Source organism: Mobula birostris, chromosome 5 (assembly GCF_030028105.1).
Source record: "Mobula birostris isolate sMobBir1 chromosome 5, sMobBir1.hap1, whole genome shotgun sequence".
In the NCBI taxonomy this organism is placed as follows: Eukaryota; Metazoa; Chordata; class Chondrichthyes; order Myliobatiformes; family Myliobatidae; genus Mobula; species Mobula birostris.
This window is the reverse complement of record NC_092374.1, coordinates 32,204,578-32,221,247: the sequence shown is the minus strand read 5'-3', so window position 1 is coordinate 32,221,247 and position 16,670 is coordinate 32,204,578. Positions and strand designations below refer to the sequence as shown.

At 38.0% G+C, this 16,670-nt stretch overlaps 1 protein-coding gene across 1 annotated transcript in view; it reads right to left on the bottom strand.

The window, feature by feature from the left end:
- The window catches only part of pik3r1 (phosphoinositide-3-kinase, regulatory subunit 1 (alpha)), a 66,909-nt gene that overhangs the window by 30,552 nt on the left and 19,687 nt on the right, over positions 1–16,670 (bottom strand). The gene's annotated exons all lie outside the window — the stretch shown is intronic.

Here is a 16,670-nt window from a genome sequence, read left to right as displayed (position 1 = left end):
AGAAATCTCAATAGCAGTGAACTCACTCAACAAGTAGAAGGGCCATTAAAAACTATGTGCAGTGAGTCATTACTACTGAGGTATTCATCCAACAATTCTTACTGATGTCCTCCAGGAGGCTTGCTCTAGGTCAGAGCATTTCTGTCCACTCGAAAGGAGATTAAGCCTTTTGGCTGAATGGCAGAGTCTGGAATGGTGTCTTAAAGCCATGTTTCTATCAGGATGAGTGTGCAACAGTCCCTCCATCTCCAGCTAGTCCAGACGCAGATCCAAGTAATCCAGTTGATTTTCCAGCGATTGGATGTTAGTGAGTAGAACTGACAGGAGTGCAGGCCTGCAGGGTTTCTGTTTTCTGTCTTGCTTTAATACTGGCGTGTTTCGGCTTTTGGGTGCACCGCTTCTAATGGCCACTTCCCTGAGAAGCTGCAGTAGCCCGTGGCACCGATTGAGAAACCACTCCCCATGTTAGTCTGTAACACCTTTGTCATTCCACTGGCTGAGGTAAGCTTACAGATTTTAGTGTTTTTTATGATCAGCTGTTTTCAGTCACAGAAAAGATAAGCAGGACAAGAAATTTCACCATTGGTTGGAGCCGGAGTGGTCAATGCTACCATGCACGCTGCCATCTTGTGACATCATATCTTTGCCCAATCTCTGCAATTCCTTCGTTAAAGAGGGAGAACTGGAGAAATTTCAGATATTCAAGTTGTCCCTCTTGCAGTAAACTTTTGATCACCTCCCAAAGTCTCCTCTTTTGATAGTTACAGTAAAATTAAGTGTGTGACACATTTTGGAAAGAGGGCAGAAGCCAGAAAAAAGGATGGGTATGGAGCACAAGCTGGCAGTGAATGTGAATCCCAGTTGAGAGGCAAAGACACTGAGTAGGTGGAGGGGGAAAAGTGGAAATTAATTGATATAATCTCCAAGATTCTCACATCATTCCCATCCCCTACCTATCTTCCTCCTCTCAACTGCCAGCCTGTGTTCCCACTGCTGCCCCCACCCCACCACCCTTTCATCAGGACTGAAGAGGGCAAAGTTCAGAATCAATGGTCTCAGCCCAAAATGTCAACTGTTCACTTCTCTCCATAGATGCTGCATGACTTGAGTGCCTTCATTTTTTGCATTGCTCCAGACTTCCAGCATCAATGGTCTTGTCTCTATATTATTGGCATTCAATGCATCTCTGTCACCAAACCAAACTTTGTAAAACATGGCTAATTTTCATCTGACAGCATTGTTCACTTAGATTATTTTATATCATTCAGCAGAACACAATTTTTCATATATAATTGATGACTTGGAAGAGGGGACAGAGTGTGGCGTAGCAAAATTTGCTGATGACACTAAACTGAGTGGAAAAGCAAATTGTACAGAGGATGTGGAGAGGCTGCAGAGGAATATAGATTGAGTGGGCCAAGGTCTGGCAGATGGAATACAACGCTGGTAAATGCGAGATCATCCACTTTGGAAGGAATAATAGAAGAGGAGATTATTATTTAAGTGGTGAAAGATTGTAGCATACTGTTGTGCAGAGGGACTTGGGAGTGCTTGTTCATGAATCACAAAAGGTTGGCTTGCAGGTACAAAAGGTTATTAAGGCAAACAGAATGTTGGCCTTATTGCTAGAGGGATTGAACTCAAGAGCAGGGGAGTTATGCTGCAACTATACAGGGTACTGGTGAGGCTGCAGCTGCAGTACTATGTGCAGTTCTGGTCTCCATATTTGAGGAAGGAGGTACTGGCTTTGGAGGCAGTGCAGACCAGGGTCACCAGGTTGATTTCAGGGATGAAAGGGTTAACATATGGGGAGAGATTGAGTCACCTGGGACTGTACTCCCTGGAATTCAGAAGAATGAGAGGGGATCTTATAGAAACATACAAAATTTTGAAACGATAGACAAGATAGAATTAGAAAAGTTGTTTCCATTGGTAGGTGAGACTAGAACTAGGGGACATTGCCTCAAGATTCTGGAGAGAAGATTTAGGATGGAGACGAGGAGAAACTGTTTTTCCCCCACAGAGTGGTGAATCCGTGAAATTCTCTGCCCAGGGGAGCAGTTGAGGCTTGCTCACTAAATACATTTAAGAAACAATTAGATAGGTTTTTACATAGTAAAGGAATTAAGGGTTATGGGGAAAAGGCAGGTAGATGGAGCTCAGTTCACGGACAGATCAGCCATGATCTTATTGAATGGTGGGGCAGGCTCGATGGGCTGGATGGCCTACTCCCGCTCCTATTTCTTATGTTCTTATAACTGTTCTTCAATAGCAGAAGGCAGGCAACTGACTTATCCTCATTTTCTGGCAGCCAATTTAGAACTAATGCCAACAATTGCAACCATGTCAAAACTTTTCCATGCATCAATATACATCTGCTTACAAGAGTCAAATTGCTCAGCAGATGGTGCTTCTAATCAATTTAACACCACCACCAGGATATCCCAGTTAATTCAGACATTCTACCATACGCAACACATTTAACTCTTTCTGTAAACAGTACAACACTGCATGTTTGTTCGATGCATTCAATTACTCAAGTACAGAAAAGATGAAAGAACATTTAAAGTTCAAAGTAAGTATATTATTGATGTACATGTGTTACCATATACTACCTTGAGATTCATTTCCTTGCAGCCATTTACAGGAAATACAATAGACTTATGAAAATCTATAAAGACTAACAAACCACCGATGTGCAAAAGAAGACAACGTGTGCAAATAAAAAAACTGAGAATGAGTTACAAAGAAACTCTGAAAGAGAATCTGTTTAGAATAGTGATCAACACATCCTAAATTTTAATTTTGGATTAAGCAAACAAAATCAATGGTTAACTATTAAAAATGGATTTCTGCTCATATTGGATAAACCAGTTACTACAAGAACTAAACAAAGATGCATCAAAAATATAATTTAATCTAATGCAGTCAAAATGACAAAGCTGCTGGAAAGAGATTGTTGGGGAATGAACTGCTCTGTCCATCATGGTGAATACTGCTCACAGCAAACTCCCATTAGATTCAACTTCCAAAATAAGTCAACCACAAAAAGAGAGCAGAATGTATAGCAATCTGCGATGGACTGGGGAAGTAAAGAAAACTGCTAGCTATTAGCTATGAGGGCCTTGGAGCATGCTGATTTGGGCATTTGAATGTGCGGTTGCCAACACTGGGAATAATGACATGTAGAAGCAGGTGTGTGAATTACTTCACTTCACATTAACAGTTTGTCAGTGCAGTGTTCTATTCAAATCCATTTGACTAGTTTTAGACGGCATCACTTGGATTAAACATGCAAATTCAGATTTGTACACAAGATTCTAATATGCCAAAGGACATCATTCTGGTCTCCTGGTTACATCTCAAGTGTCCGATTTTGTCATTTCTATCCCCCCCCACCCACTCCCTAATCTGCCTTTTTATTGCTTAAAGCAAAATATACTATGCAAATTAACACTAATCAGTGTGACAGATGGATTCCAGTTTCCAGTGGGTCAAAAGAAACTTCCGCACATTATTAATACATGAAATGTATTTAAGTTATAGCCCACCGACGTAGCCAGCCTTCTCAACCATCTCCTTTATCTGAGAGAGCTAATGGTGCAAAAGGTTATTGATATTCTATTAAACTATTCACCTGCTCTAATTGTATCTCAATTCCATTAATCACCATATCTCTGTCTTTGAGTAGTGGCTTCCAAAAATTAAATCAGTGACGAAGGAGCGACACTTTTCCAAGTAGGATATTGTGCAACTTGGAGGGAAACCTGCAGGTGGTGTCATCCCTCTGCAAGTGTTGGCCTTTCCCTCCCTGCACAGGATTTTGGTAATTATCCTTAATATATATGCATCACAGCCTCGAACATTTAAATGCTGCAGTAACTGGTTTAGGATAGCATTCCAGATTTCCATTACCCACTGTGAAGAGATGCTTCTTGATATCAGCCACAAATGAACTGGCTCTAATTTTACTATGTCCCATACCTAATTCATTACAAACACAATGATTAGAATATTCTGAACCTGAGCTTGAAAGTAAAACCCAATAGTCTAGATGACAGACATGGCTACACTCAAGTGAGACAAAATCCAATGGGTACATATTTTTTAATGTTACAACTGATTAAAAAGGCCTCTTTCTTACTCCCATTTACCATTAAAATTGCAAAAACATTAGTTTATCTCTGAAAATTTTAGTCTTCTTGGGATTTAGAAAAACCTTTCCTTTTTGCTCCCTTATGAACAGCAGAATGTTCTGGCATAGTCTTATAACCCAAAACATTCTGCACATGTAAATGGATGGTGTGATAAATGAAAAAAAGGACATAAATGGAAAGCATTAAAGACAGACACAGCACATGAGAATAAGGTCTATGGAAGTTCTGTCCACCAGTACTGCCATGGAAGGTTAGTCAGCCACAAAAAATCAACAAGAAATGAACATGGTTATCTGAGCCACCATGGCAATACATTACTTTTTCAAAAAGCTTGTATCAGTATAATGATAGTTCAAAACATAAGGTGTTCAAAACACAACTAAAATCAGTTATTTACTGTTCCATAACATGCAAGTTTTTTATTCCCCTTTCTTTTCTGCCCTCCTCCAACCCAAATCCAGAGACTATTTCTTTGCAATAGCCCTCATCTTCAGTATTGGCAAATAATTTAATCAAAGATTGAAGTTATGCAAATCTGCTATGCTAACACGACACTATTACATGCCTGGTGGGAAACTGACTTTTAAAAAAAAAAAGATCAAAACTACTACGAACATCAGTTATGTTATTTTTTTGTGCACAACTTAAACAGTCAGAACCAAATACAGCTACATAAAAAATGTGCTTACAATGAGAAGGCTCCTTTCGTGGAAACAGCAATGAAGCACAAGAATAACGAAAAGCAAGTTTGCACTTCAGAATTTGTGTAACTTTGTAGATTCCTTTACTGCTGTTCAAAATCAACTTCTCACTTAAAGTAACCATCTTCATCAAATTCAGGCAGATCAGGTCATCAACTGGATGTTTAAACAGAAGCACTAAAAGAAATTGGTAACCTGGCTAGATGGAGTGCACATACAGAATCATCCAACGGTCCGCACTTTCAAAGTTTGCAATGAACTTGATGCCAGTAAGGTTGGACTTCTGATGACACATCACAACTGTCAGATTCCACAGGTTCTATTTTTTAACCAGGCTAAGCAACAACCAATCATACACATCCTCCCATGAAAACCTTCCCATCTAGACTACAGTTCCTGGCAACAAATTCTTAAGCAGAAATAGGCGACACTGCCTTGCGTGACAACAAACTCAGTAGTGATGTCCATATCGTCCAGCATTTCAAAGGACATGCTGAAATGGCAACTTTTAGATTTTCTAAAATAAAACAGTTAATCTGTGAATTCTATTTAGATTACAGTTATACAATTCCCTTGAATGCAAACTGCATTCTTCCCAACTATTTACTAATGACATACTAATTCTGTACATTAGATTTTGCTGACACAAAATCATATAAGAAATTCCTGCAGCTCTTGGCCAAAGCAAATTCTCATGTGATTTTTCTAATCTTTTTCTTTCCATGCAACATGGAAACACCAGCAAAATTGTCTTCTGATCCATAAAACCAGGTTGGCTTTCAAATTTGATCAAGTTATTGTGACAAAAAATAATGGAGTTGTGATAGTAACTAGTAAGAAGGCAAGCATTTTAATGTTTCCTCCTCTTCCCATGTCACAGCTGTACAAAACATTTGTTAAGCCACATTTGGAGAAGGCGCAGAGGAGGTTCACCAGGAGATTGCCTCGATTAAAGACTCCTAGCTAAGGAGTGAGGTTGGACAAGTTTTCATCATTTTCTCTGTTGCCAGAAGCAAAGGGGTGCATGATAGAAGTTTATAAAATTATGAGAGGCATAAGACAGGATGGATGGCTCAAATTTCTCCAAGGTTGGAAATATCAAATACCAGAGTGCATAGCTTCAAAGAAAAAGGAGGAAAATTTAAAGGAAATGTGCAAGTTTTTATTTCAGCACACAGAGAGATAGGAAGGTTTCTGCATTATAGCCAGCGCAGGTACTGAAAGCCAAAATGCCCACTCCTCTGCTATATTCTAAATCCTTGGTAAATGTCAAACCTCTTTATCCAAGTTGATTTGTTGTGACCAGGAAGCACGAGCAAATTATTCAAATGGTTGAGGTAGAAGTAGGATTTTCATTTCCAAATCTATTACTTTCTTAAAATATGATTCTATGCAAGCCTAGAAAAGTATATTTTGTAATTAACATTCTATTAAACAGCAAAAGGGGCAGGCTTATCAACACTCAACTGAACATTGTAGACACAATTGCCCTATAATTACAATTTCATATTCCTTAGTGGAGAACTCAAGTCAGTCCTTTAACGGTATTCTAAGCTTTTTAAAAGAAATATTCACACACTTTAGCTGCTTTTGAGAGCAAAGAACAAACTGAACAATGTAAAGAGACTGAAAGAAATTAATCCCCTCTTCTTACGCTTCAGAGGTAGAATCAGAAATGGTACCCAATATGAACCCACTAATGGAATCCACTGTAAGTCCTATCAAGCAGAACAAAGACTTCCTTATTCCTCAGGAAGACAAGGCTAAAAACAAATGCAGTGGCATTAAAAACAATTAAAATGCACTAATCATATTTTAGTTGTGGACATTTCTATACTGAACATTAAGCCAAATTCTTTGGAGGGGTGGGTGAGGGGAGGAGTTGGAATTATTGTCTACGCCAATCTTAAGATAAACATCCTCAGAAACTGGTTGCTTTCTAAAGAAGGGAGAATGCTGGTAGAAAAATTCACTGGGCTGCAGAACCTGTTCAAGTAGTTCTAAATATGCATTTTGTTCAAATGGTTTTCTCTTAAAACAACTAACAGTAGGTAAAAGCAATGCTTGGCAGAATAAAGCACAGGACTCCCAAGTAGTTTTAAACTGGAAATTCCATTACAATTAAGCCCATTATACTGTCAATACTTTACATCAAAAATCAGAATAACAATTATTTGAAATAATGGAACAGTAGTTTACAATGAGACACTTCATATTTATGCTCTTAAATGACATAAAAGATGGACATGAAAAATCTGCCCAGTCTTTACATATTGTACTCCACAAGTCAACACACAAAATTTTCAAAAACGGTAAGAATGTACAACAAACAGAATGCTGGAGGAACTCAGCAGGCCAGGCAGCATCTACGGAAAAAAAAAGAGTACAGTCAACACTTCAGACTGAGGCCCTTCAGTAGGGCATCAACTGTACTCTTTTCCATAGCTGCTGCTTGACCTGCTGAGTTCCTTCAGCATTTTGTGCGCGCTGCTTGGATTTCCAACATCTACAGATTTTCTCATTTCTGAGTAAGAATGTGCATTTTTGGGCTGATCCCATGCAAGAAGGAAGCTTTCAAACCCACCATGATCCTAATATATGAACACTCTGATTTCATACCCCTATTCCTCTTCACCTCTGCTCATTTCTACCACAATATCATGGTGCATTGTAGTTAGGAAATAAATACTGTTATCAAATCTACTCCCCAATTTTCTAATTAGATATGATCTCTTATTTCAAATGGAACAAAACTTAAGTCCATCATGTATGATTTTCCATTAACACTGGAATCAGGATTGGAATGTAGTCCCAACTTCTGTGAGTCATAGTGAAAAATAGCACCAGTCCAAATTATAAAAGACAATTCACCATGTACTTCCTCCATTTGGTTTATTTAAATAAAACTCAACTCTACACCCCCCTCTCTCATAATATTAAAAGTACAAGATTTCAGGGGTTAACAAGCAGTTTACCAAATGTATTTTGAGCTCCCAGTAATCCATCCAATTCCAACAGCATATATTCTAAGAAAAGTATGCTATAAATAACAACAGATGGTTTTTGTAAGGTCTATTGATAATTACTGCAGCTCCATATCACAGGCCAAAGATTCATCAGCGTGATAAATTAGGCTGCCCTCTATAAGTATGTCACTTTGTAGCTTCTTAAGCATTTAAGTTTCCATATACCCTAGCCATAGACCAGATTCCCCAAATCAGGAGAACGCAGTTTACATATTGATTAATATGAACTTGACCTTTCAATCCCTCCACTTTTGACATATTCAACTCTGATTACAGTATCAGTATCTTTATTTTTTTCTTGGCAATAATGAGTCAACTATAAAAAGGGAAAAAAGTTAACAATTTTCATATCTTGCAGAAGAACTCGAAGTGTGAGGTTCCGATCGCTAACTTTCTATAAGTGAAAGCTTCTGCAAACATAATGAAATCTAATTGATTCCATGTACTGTGCACGATTCAGGGGCTTTAGATTTAACCATTTTAAATTTGGATCGCATAAGATTATATGCAAGAATATTGGCCACGAAGTCTATGACAGTGTTTTTCTCTCTAATTTTCCTTCCAGCCAATTTTAATGAATTCCTTAACATACCTCTATACACTCCAAGCTTTGCTTTAACTACTAAATAATAAATCACTAAAGAACACATAGTATGCCTATCCTATTCATACCGAAAATTAAAACTATTTTGGACAAACGTACCAAGAGTAAGCTGACTAATCACTCTGGAGATGGAATAAGAAGGTATAGTAAAACTCTATTAAACCAGGCATATCTTAGGACCCTGATGATGCAGATTTTCCAGACTCTGCAATACTATTGTACTAATTCGCCAATGCGCATATAGCTCACTTTTTCTTTACAGGTTACATAAAATATTTTTTTCCAGTGGTTCCAACAAGTCAGGTTAGAATATGGGAAACATCACCTGGTGGGCAAGCAGCCAAAATATTAGGATTCCAGAATAGTTGAATTACAAATTGTTAGTGTTTTATTGTTCTGCAAAGCATTTAAACAATTAATAAATGCGTAATTAGTGCACATGACCATAGCAAGTTATATTTGAACCAATAATCAAGATTCCTCCCCCCCCCCACATCAAAGTTTTCACCCTTTGAGGTATTACTGAACAATGCAGGCCACACCAAGTTTGACCACAGTCTGCAAAACTTTGTAGAATAAGAACCAAGCAACGATTGATAATGAAGCAACCACATCATGGTGATCTTATTGAAGTGTTTGGTGTTCTGGGCCACCTAACTGCTGGTTGAGAAGAGCTGAACGTCTAAAGACTGGAATCAAGGGCTCTCAGGAATACTCATCCCACTTCTGCTTTCGTAGTAACAAGGACAAAGTTAAGACAATTCAACTAAAATAGCAAAAGATTTCCCTTGGAATAATCACACTGGGTTAAAAAGTTTCCTTTGACAAAATTATGATCTTACCACTAGGAGCCAGCATACACAATCAAACCTGCAGTATCATGCATCTGACTTCCACATAGCTACAGCCTGCGAGAGAGGGGAAGAAACCCAGCTAGTATTTCAAATACTAAAAACACTTGAATTATACAAGATGTCCGTAGGCACTCAAAAAGAAAACTGGCATACTTTGATTCTATCGTATTCTTCCCTCTCCCAATTGCTCACAATGTTTTGGTTCCGAGAGATTAGGAAGTGGACAGCTGATCTAATGCAACAAATACAAAGCAAAACAAAACAAATGAAACAATGAACAGCAGATAAAACAATGTTCAAATACACACAACTTCAGTCTGTATTGAGTCCATGGAGACCATGTTTAGTCAAAGTTAAGGTCGATGGATTTCTGGCTGTTAAGGTAATAACAGAAAGTAGAGACTGTGCAGGAGAATGAGGCTGAGACAAAAGAGCAACCAAAGCCTTGATGAATGGTAGAACAAGTTTGAAGGTCCAAATGTCAACTTCCACGACATTTGTTCTTGTGGTACATCTTCGAGCTAGGGTAACAAATCAAAGAGGTGAAGAGTCACATCAATTTGCATTTTAGCATCAGAGCTTCAACCAAATTTTTAAAATGAGAACAACTGTAACCACTTGCACTAAGTAGTCTCAGCTTGCACAAGGCTATAATACATTACTCTCAAGCTTCAAAACCCCAAACTGTATTAAAAGTCCTCCCAGCAGATGGATCAGAATATGCTTAACCTAAAATAATGATGGTCAAGCATTAACATTTTCACAAACTCTTATTGCAATTTTGCTTTTTCTAAATACATTGGTAGTTCTAATTGCATTGCAGAAATATTTAAAATAAGTTTTCAGCTGAGAAACATCTTAGAATATGTTAGTCATGAAAAAAATGGCATTAGAATTTTAAAGCAAAATGATGATACTAAAATGCAATAGAGTATAGAGTGAACCAGAACAATCCCTATAACCCACAACCACCAACTTCCATGGAATCATTCGTAAAGGCAGTTAAGTTAATAGATTTTGATCTGCAGTCAGATCCAATTCAAAACTATCTTTATTCTGAACAACAATTTAAAAAAATTTGTTATAGTTCATAAAAACTGTTCAAGTTTTTAATTAATCATGACAGTACATTCACCTGGTTGACTGCAACAGTTTAACTCAAATCATCATCTCACTTGCAGAAGATATACTCATAAGCAAAATTTGCATCACGTCTGAATAATGAAAAGACTTGGGTAAACTTTGACATCAAGTGCTAAAAATTCCATGATTCCCAGTTTCCTTCATGATTTTAGTTGTAGCTCACCCTGCATTAAGACAGAATTTTATGTAGATTGCTTAGCATATCTGATCATCAAAATTTAGGATAAGTAACAACAGCATTTATGACTTTTTTAAAATATTAAATTGTACTTGAACTGAAAATAATATTGGTTTATAGACTTGCACAATTAGTCTTACATCTAGCCCCAATATTTGCCAAACCAAATTCTTAGCATGAAAAAGTTTTCTGCTTCTGTATTGATTGGGGTGGGGTGGGGTGGGGGGGGGGAGATAAGAGCAATGCTGGGGATGATCTTGAGGAAATCTCTTTTGCAACTACACACAAATAAAAATAGGCATTTTATATTGTTCCTTGGCCTGCTGTTCAATATCCTAAATAACTGACAAGCTTCTATAGATGTGTGGTCGAGGGTATACTGGACTAGCTGCATCACAGCCTGATATGAAAACACCAATGCCCTTGAATGGAAAATCCGACAAAAAGTAGTGGATACGGCACAGTCCATCACAGGTAAAGCCCTCCCCACCATTGAGCACATCCACACGGAGCACTGCCACAGAAAAGCAGCATCCATAATCAGGGACCCCCCCCACCGCCCCCATAACCCAGGTCATACTCTCTTCTTGCTGCTGCCATCAGGTGGTACAGGAGGCTTGGGACTCACACCAGATTCAGGAACAATTATTACCATTCAACCATCAGACTCCTGAACCAGAGGGAACAACTTCACTTGCCCATGACTGATATGTTCCCACAGCCTAGGGATTCACTTTCAAGGACTCTTCATCTCATGTTCTAGATTTTTATTGTTTATGTATTATTTATTTTCTCTTGTTTTTGTATTTTGTCTTTTGTACGTCGGTTGCCCGACGTTGTTGGTGCAATCTTTCACTGATTCTTTCATGGTTATTGGATTTATTAAGTATGCCCAGAAGAAAATGAATCTCAGGGTTTATATGGTGACATCTATGTACTTTGATAAATTTACTTTGACTTTTTGAATTCACAGAAAGCAATACTTCTTGGAAATTGTATCCACATTAACACCTTAATTGTGAACATAGAGATGTGCGGATTCAAACGTTCAGGGTCTCCCAGCCTCAGATCAGACAGACAGACAGACCACAATGAGTCACCGAGGCCCTGCCTCAGGTCTTGGACAAGTGTTAGGCTATAGAACAATATTATATTCTGCCACAAGTGTTAAGACTTAACTATAATTAAGTCATTTTTCATGAGATATGAAATTCTGATTTGTTTAAAATAATTTAAAGCATTAAAATGAAGTAAACAGAATACCAGAGTTACAAACAAGAGGAAGTCTGCAGATGCTGGAAACCTGAGCAACACACACAAAATGCTGGAGGAACTCAGCAGGCCAGGCAGCATCTATGGAAAGAAGTACAGTTAATGTTTCGGGCTGAAATCCTTCGGCAGGACTAGAGGGGAAAAAAAAGCTCAGGAGTAGATTTGAAAGATTGCGGGGTGGGGGTGGAGGCATTACTGGAACTTTGAGAACTCGATGTTCATGCCATCAGGTTGGAGGCTACTCAAATGGAATACAAGACATTGTTCCTCCAGCCTAAATGCGGCCTTATCCTGACAGTGGAGGAGGCCATGGACGGACATATCAGAATGGGAATGGGAAGTGGAACTAAAATGGGTGGCCACTGGGTGATCCCGCTTGCTCTGGTGGACGGAGCGTAGATGCTCGGCGAAACAGTCTCCCAATCTACGTTGGGTTTCACCAATATACAAGAGGCCACACCGGGAGCACCAAACACAGTATATGAGTTTATCTCTTTCATCCTAATATGCAAGTTAGCAAGTAGCACCAAAACCATTATATATAGCCAGTCCACCGTAAACTCCATGATGTAATATTGCCAAGTGCCTTTCAGAAGGCAGATAACGCCAACTCAGTGCACACCAAAGATAAAACTTGGGTATGAAGTAGTTATCAGATGAGTTCAGATGGTAGAATTATCAAGTAGTATGATAACACTTGGTATGGAAGGTCAATGTAATGGAGGACACAAATTATAGGATGACTTGACTAAATATACATAAAAATATATCTGTAAAAGCCTGGACAGAAGTGCTAAAGTAGCCTGAATGGACTCGAACATTGTGTTTGATCAGAAGGGGTTCCACATTGTGGTGCCAAAGATACTGAAGTGAAACAAACCTATATACATGGCTTTGAAGCTTCTTCCAATCAACAGGTTGCAACAGAAATCCAAAAACAGTCATGTAGCATAGTCTATTGAGTTTACAGTGGGGAAAAATAACATTAATGTTTACTGTGTAAATATCTGTGATGTTGCAGTGTGGACGTTAACTGGTGAGAGTGGATAGAAGGTATTCTAATGATGGAAAAGGAAGTCCATGCAGTTGAAGGAAAGGCAGAGATTTAATTTTGTTTTCGAACCCTTGAGGCAGTATAAGCAACCTAAATTATGTTTATTACCTCTAATTAAAATCGCCACATTAAGGATAGTGAATAACTGAAAATCAAGGTGTAATGATTTCATATTTTATTCCTTTAAAATTGATGAAACTTTCCTGGCTAAGATACGTAAAAGAAAGAAAGAGATACCACTGTTAAGTTGATTTAATTCTTCTACCTCATTCACCAGTCCCAATCTCATTCATCTCACAGGAATTTAATAACAGACATTTATTCAATTAACAAGGGATCTGGTTAGTTTGAAACAAAGGTTTTTTAGTTTGTGCAGCATTCTATCAGTCAAAAACAATAAAGTGGAATACAGTGACATACAGTATATCCATAGTGTTGGCACTGTGATCTCTTGAACCAGCTGCGATCAGTTTAAGTAGAGTTTCTTTGAAAGAATTCAGCCCATGATGGTACACGTAGCCACAGCCATAGGGTTTCATGGAAAGATCAAACTTTACCTAATAAAGGAGTGTCGATGATAAACCAGGAACTAAATGAAGCAGGTAACCATGCAAAAACAAGGGATGCCAACGAAGCTCAATTTCTTCTGAAACTTGCATGCTGTCTTGAGTAGTATGTTATTATTTTACAAAGCTTAGTAAATTGGACAAGCATGTGAAGACACAGATATGGCTATGAGTATTCCTGGTAGCTTCCAGGAATCGATAAAAAAAATCAATTTCTTTAAAATTAATCCACTGAAAACAAAACAACCAATAAGCCATAGATAAATAACAAATCTTTAGAGAAATAGTTTTCTTATATATTCTCCAGGATGACTTGCTTCTAAATGAATTTTAAGGAATAAGTAATTTTCCACATAATTGCTTAAAGTATTGAGTAGGATATGAGCAACTATTCATACACTTTGAAAGATCTATCCAGATGTCCCAAAAGAGTAGGAAAAATCTAATTTATTACTATTATTCAGTGTAATTAGATGAAGCAGTTACTGAATTTATTATGCAAGCTTTGATCTTTGATCAGTAAAAGCAAAAGCTAAATTTCTAAAGCAACTGGGAATACTAAATCAAAGGATGTACTGTACAAGGATATGGGAAGGTACAGTTAAAGTAGATCAGCTAGGATTTCATTAAACAGACCAAATCTATGAGCTGAATGGAGTACAAATTACCAAATTTATGTTTGCTGTCAGTTTAAAAGTTATAGCAATTTTCCAAAAAGGGAATAAATACAATTTACTAAGTGTTCAAAGATATTATATTTCACACACTAAAGTCCACATCTTTAAAAGTTGCTCTGAATAAGGAAAGTTCCAACAGTGTCCAGTGTTACTCTACCCATGTTTGCACTGTTTTCTCTAGCAGAAATAAGTAGAATTTTCTCTAGTTCACATGGCCCTTTTTGCCCGCCATGCAGTTAATCTGCCAGCAGACAAACTGTGCTCCAATTCTATGGTTTGCCAATTTAAACAAAAGGCTCCTTGAGCAATCAAGTAATGAAACACACATGTATATACTTGCACGCACATACGAGGGAAAAGCAGGCCTTAAACCTCCCAAATTAATTAGAAATCCTAATGGTATAATTAAAAGGAGGAAAATATCAAATCTGCATTCCCTGAAGCTCCTTAGACTGCAGTTAAAACTTCAAAAATACAATTCATGTGTTGTTCAAAGCACCATTGGAGTGTGGAAAAGTTAGTGTTGCAGCTCCAGTGGATAACAGTAATCAATAATCTAGAACCCATGAAAATGATTGCACAAGACAAATTTTAAAAACTCAGTTAAAACACAATGGTACTGTAAAATCAAATTAAATTTGGTGGCACAACACAGCCCTTAATCCAGGCAGTACAGCTGCAAGACACTCCATAATACCTTGTTCCAAAGGCATGCTTAATTGAGACCATTAATTAATCACCATTACGCTCACAATTAAAGAAATTGCAAAGTAATGCATATTTTAACACCTTAATTGTGCAAGCTAAAAAAGAGTCTGAACCAGAATTAAGTAAATTGAAATAAGGCACTGGAATATCTAAGAGATTATGCATTACCTGTGGTGAAATTGTTTCAAATCAGTGAAATTTCTGATGCAAGACACACAATGTCTAAACTATTTTAGTACATTGTTTTCCAGTTAAATTCATGGAGAATATTTGCAATACTTTTCCTGTCATATTGTGACAAAAGTGCATTACAACAAAAATGCACCACTGCAACACATATGGGCTACTTCAACACCACAAGAAAAACCCACAACCTCCACCCCCATGATTCAGGTCATCAGGGATCCAAGATCCTGCCACTGAGGTGTTCCATGTTGCACACAATCCTAACTTGGAAATGCACCATTATTCCCAACTGTCCAGCTCTTGGCTCTATCCCTCCCCCTCCTGTCTTCTCCTATCATTTTGGATCTCCCCCTCCCCCTCCAACTTTCAAATCGCTTAGTCACTTTTCCTTCAGTTAGTCCTGACGAAGGGTCTCGGCCTGAAACGTCGACCGCACCTCTTCCTACAGATGCTGCCTGGCCTGCTGCGTTCACCAGCAACTTTGATGTGTGTTGCTTGAATTTCCAGCATCTGCAGAATTCCTGTTGTTTCCCCAACTGCAGATGGATTTAAATCCAGCAAATTCCTAATTGAAACATTGTGGCACTATCTTCAGCAGGATAATCGCAGTTCCAAAGTGTTGGCTTAGCTGCACTTTCAAGGGCAATCAATGGATGGCAAAAAGTGGTCTCCTTGTCACCAATAAAAACACACTGAAAGGACAAATTTCTAACCATAACGGCATCAAATCACATGCACCATGCTATGACATTCCCTCCTTCATTGTGATATCATTCCACATCCTCCCTTATGTGGACATCATTCAAATTAATGATTGTTCACATCCTTCAACTTAAATAGTTTTTCTTCAAAGGGATGCTAGAGTGCTTTGTGAAAACACCCAGAACACTAAGAAAATAGATCAATAAACTTAAAACGTCAAGTAAGGAAAAGTTACTAGCAACACACAAAAAATGCCGGAGGAACTTATCAGGTCAGGCAGCATCCATGAAGGGAAATAAACAGTCATGTTTGAGGCCGAGACCCTGCCAAGCTCCTCCAGCATTTTGGATGTATTGTTCCAGATCTCCAGCATCTGCTGTCTCTTTGTACTCGTATTAAGGGATTAAAAAAAATAAGTAATCTGCTGGAGATACTTACCATTCAGCATCTGCAATCAGAAAATATTAGCCAATGCTAGATATCCATCTTTCACTAGAAATGGAATAAAGCCATACAGCTTGTGATTACACTTCAAGATAGAACATAAATAAAATGACTTTTCTGTGAAATCTAAAAGACAGTGGAGGTGAGATGAAAGGTTATTTTAACATCCCATTAGTTATACTAAACTGTTATTAATAATCATTGCACCATTTTAAAGAAAATTACTTCTATCACAAAGTGATAGGGAACAATAATTTAAAGGCAACTCTCCGCAGCAACAGTGTCAATGTTAGACTAAATGTTTACACAAAGTGCAGTTACACAAAAATTGGAACAAATTCAGCCCTTTTGCATTCCAACTGTTTCTACGGGGAAGTGTGGTACAAAAGGTCAAAAGG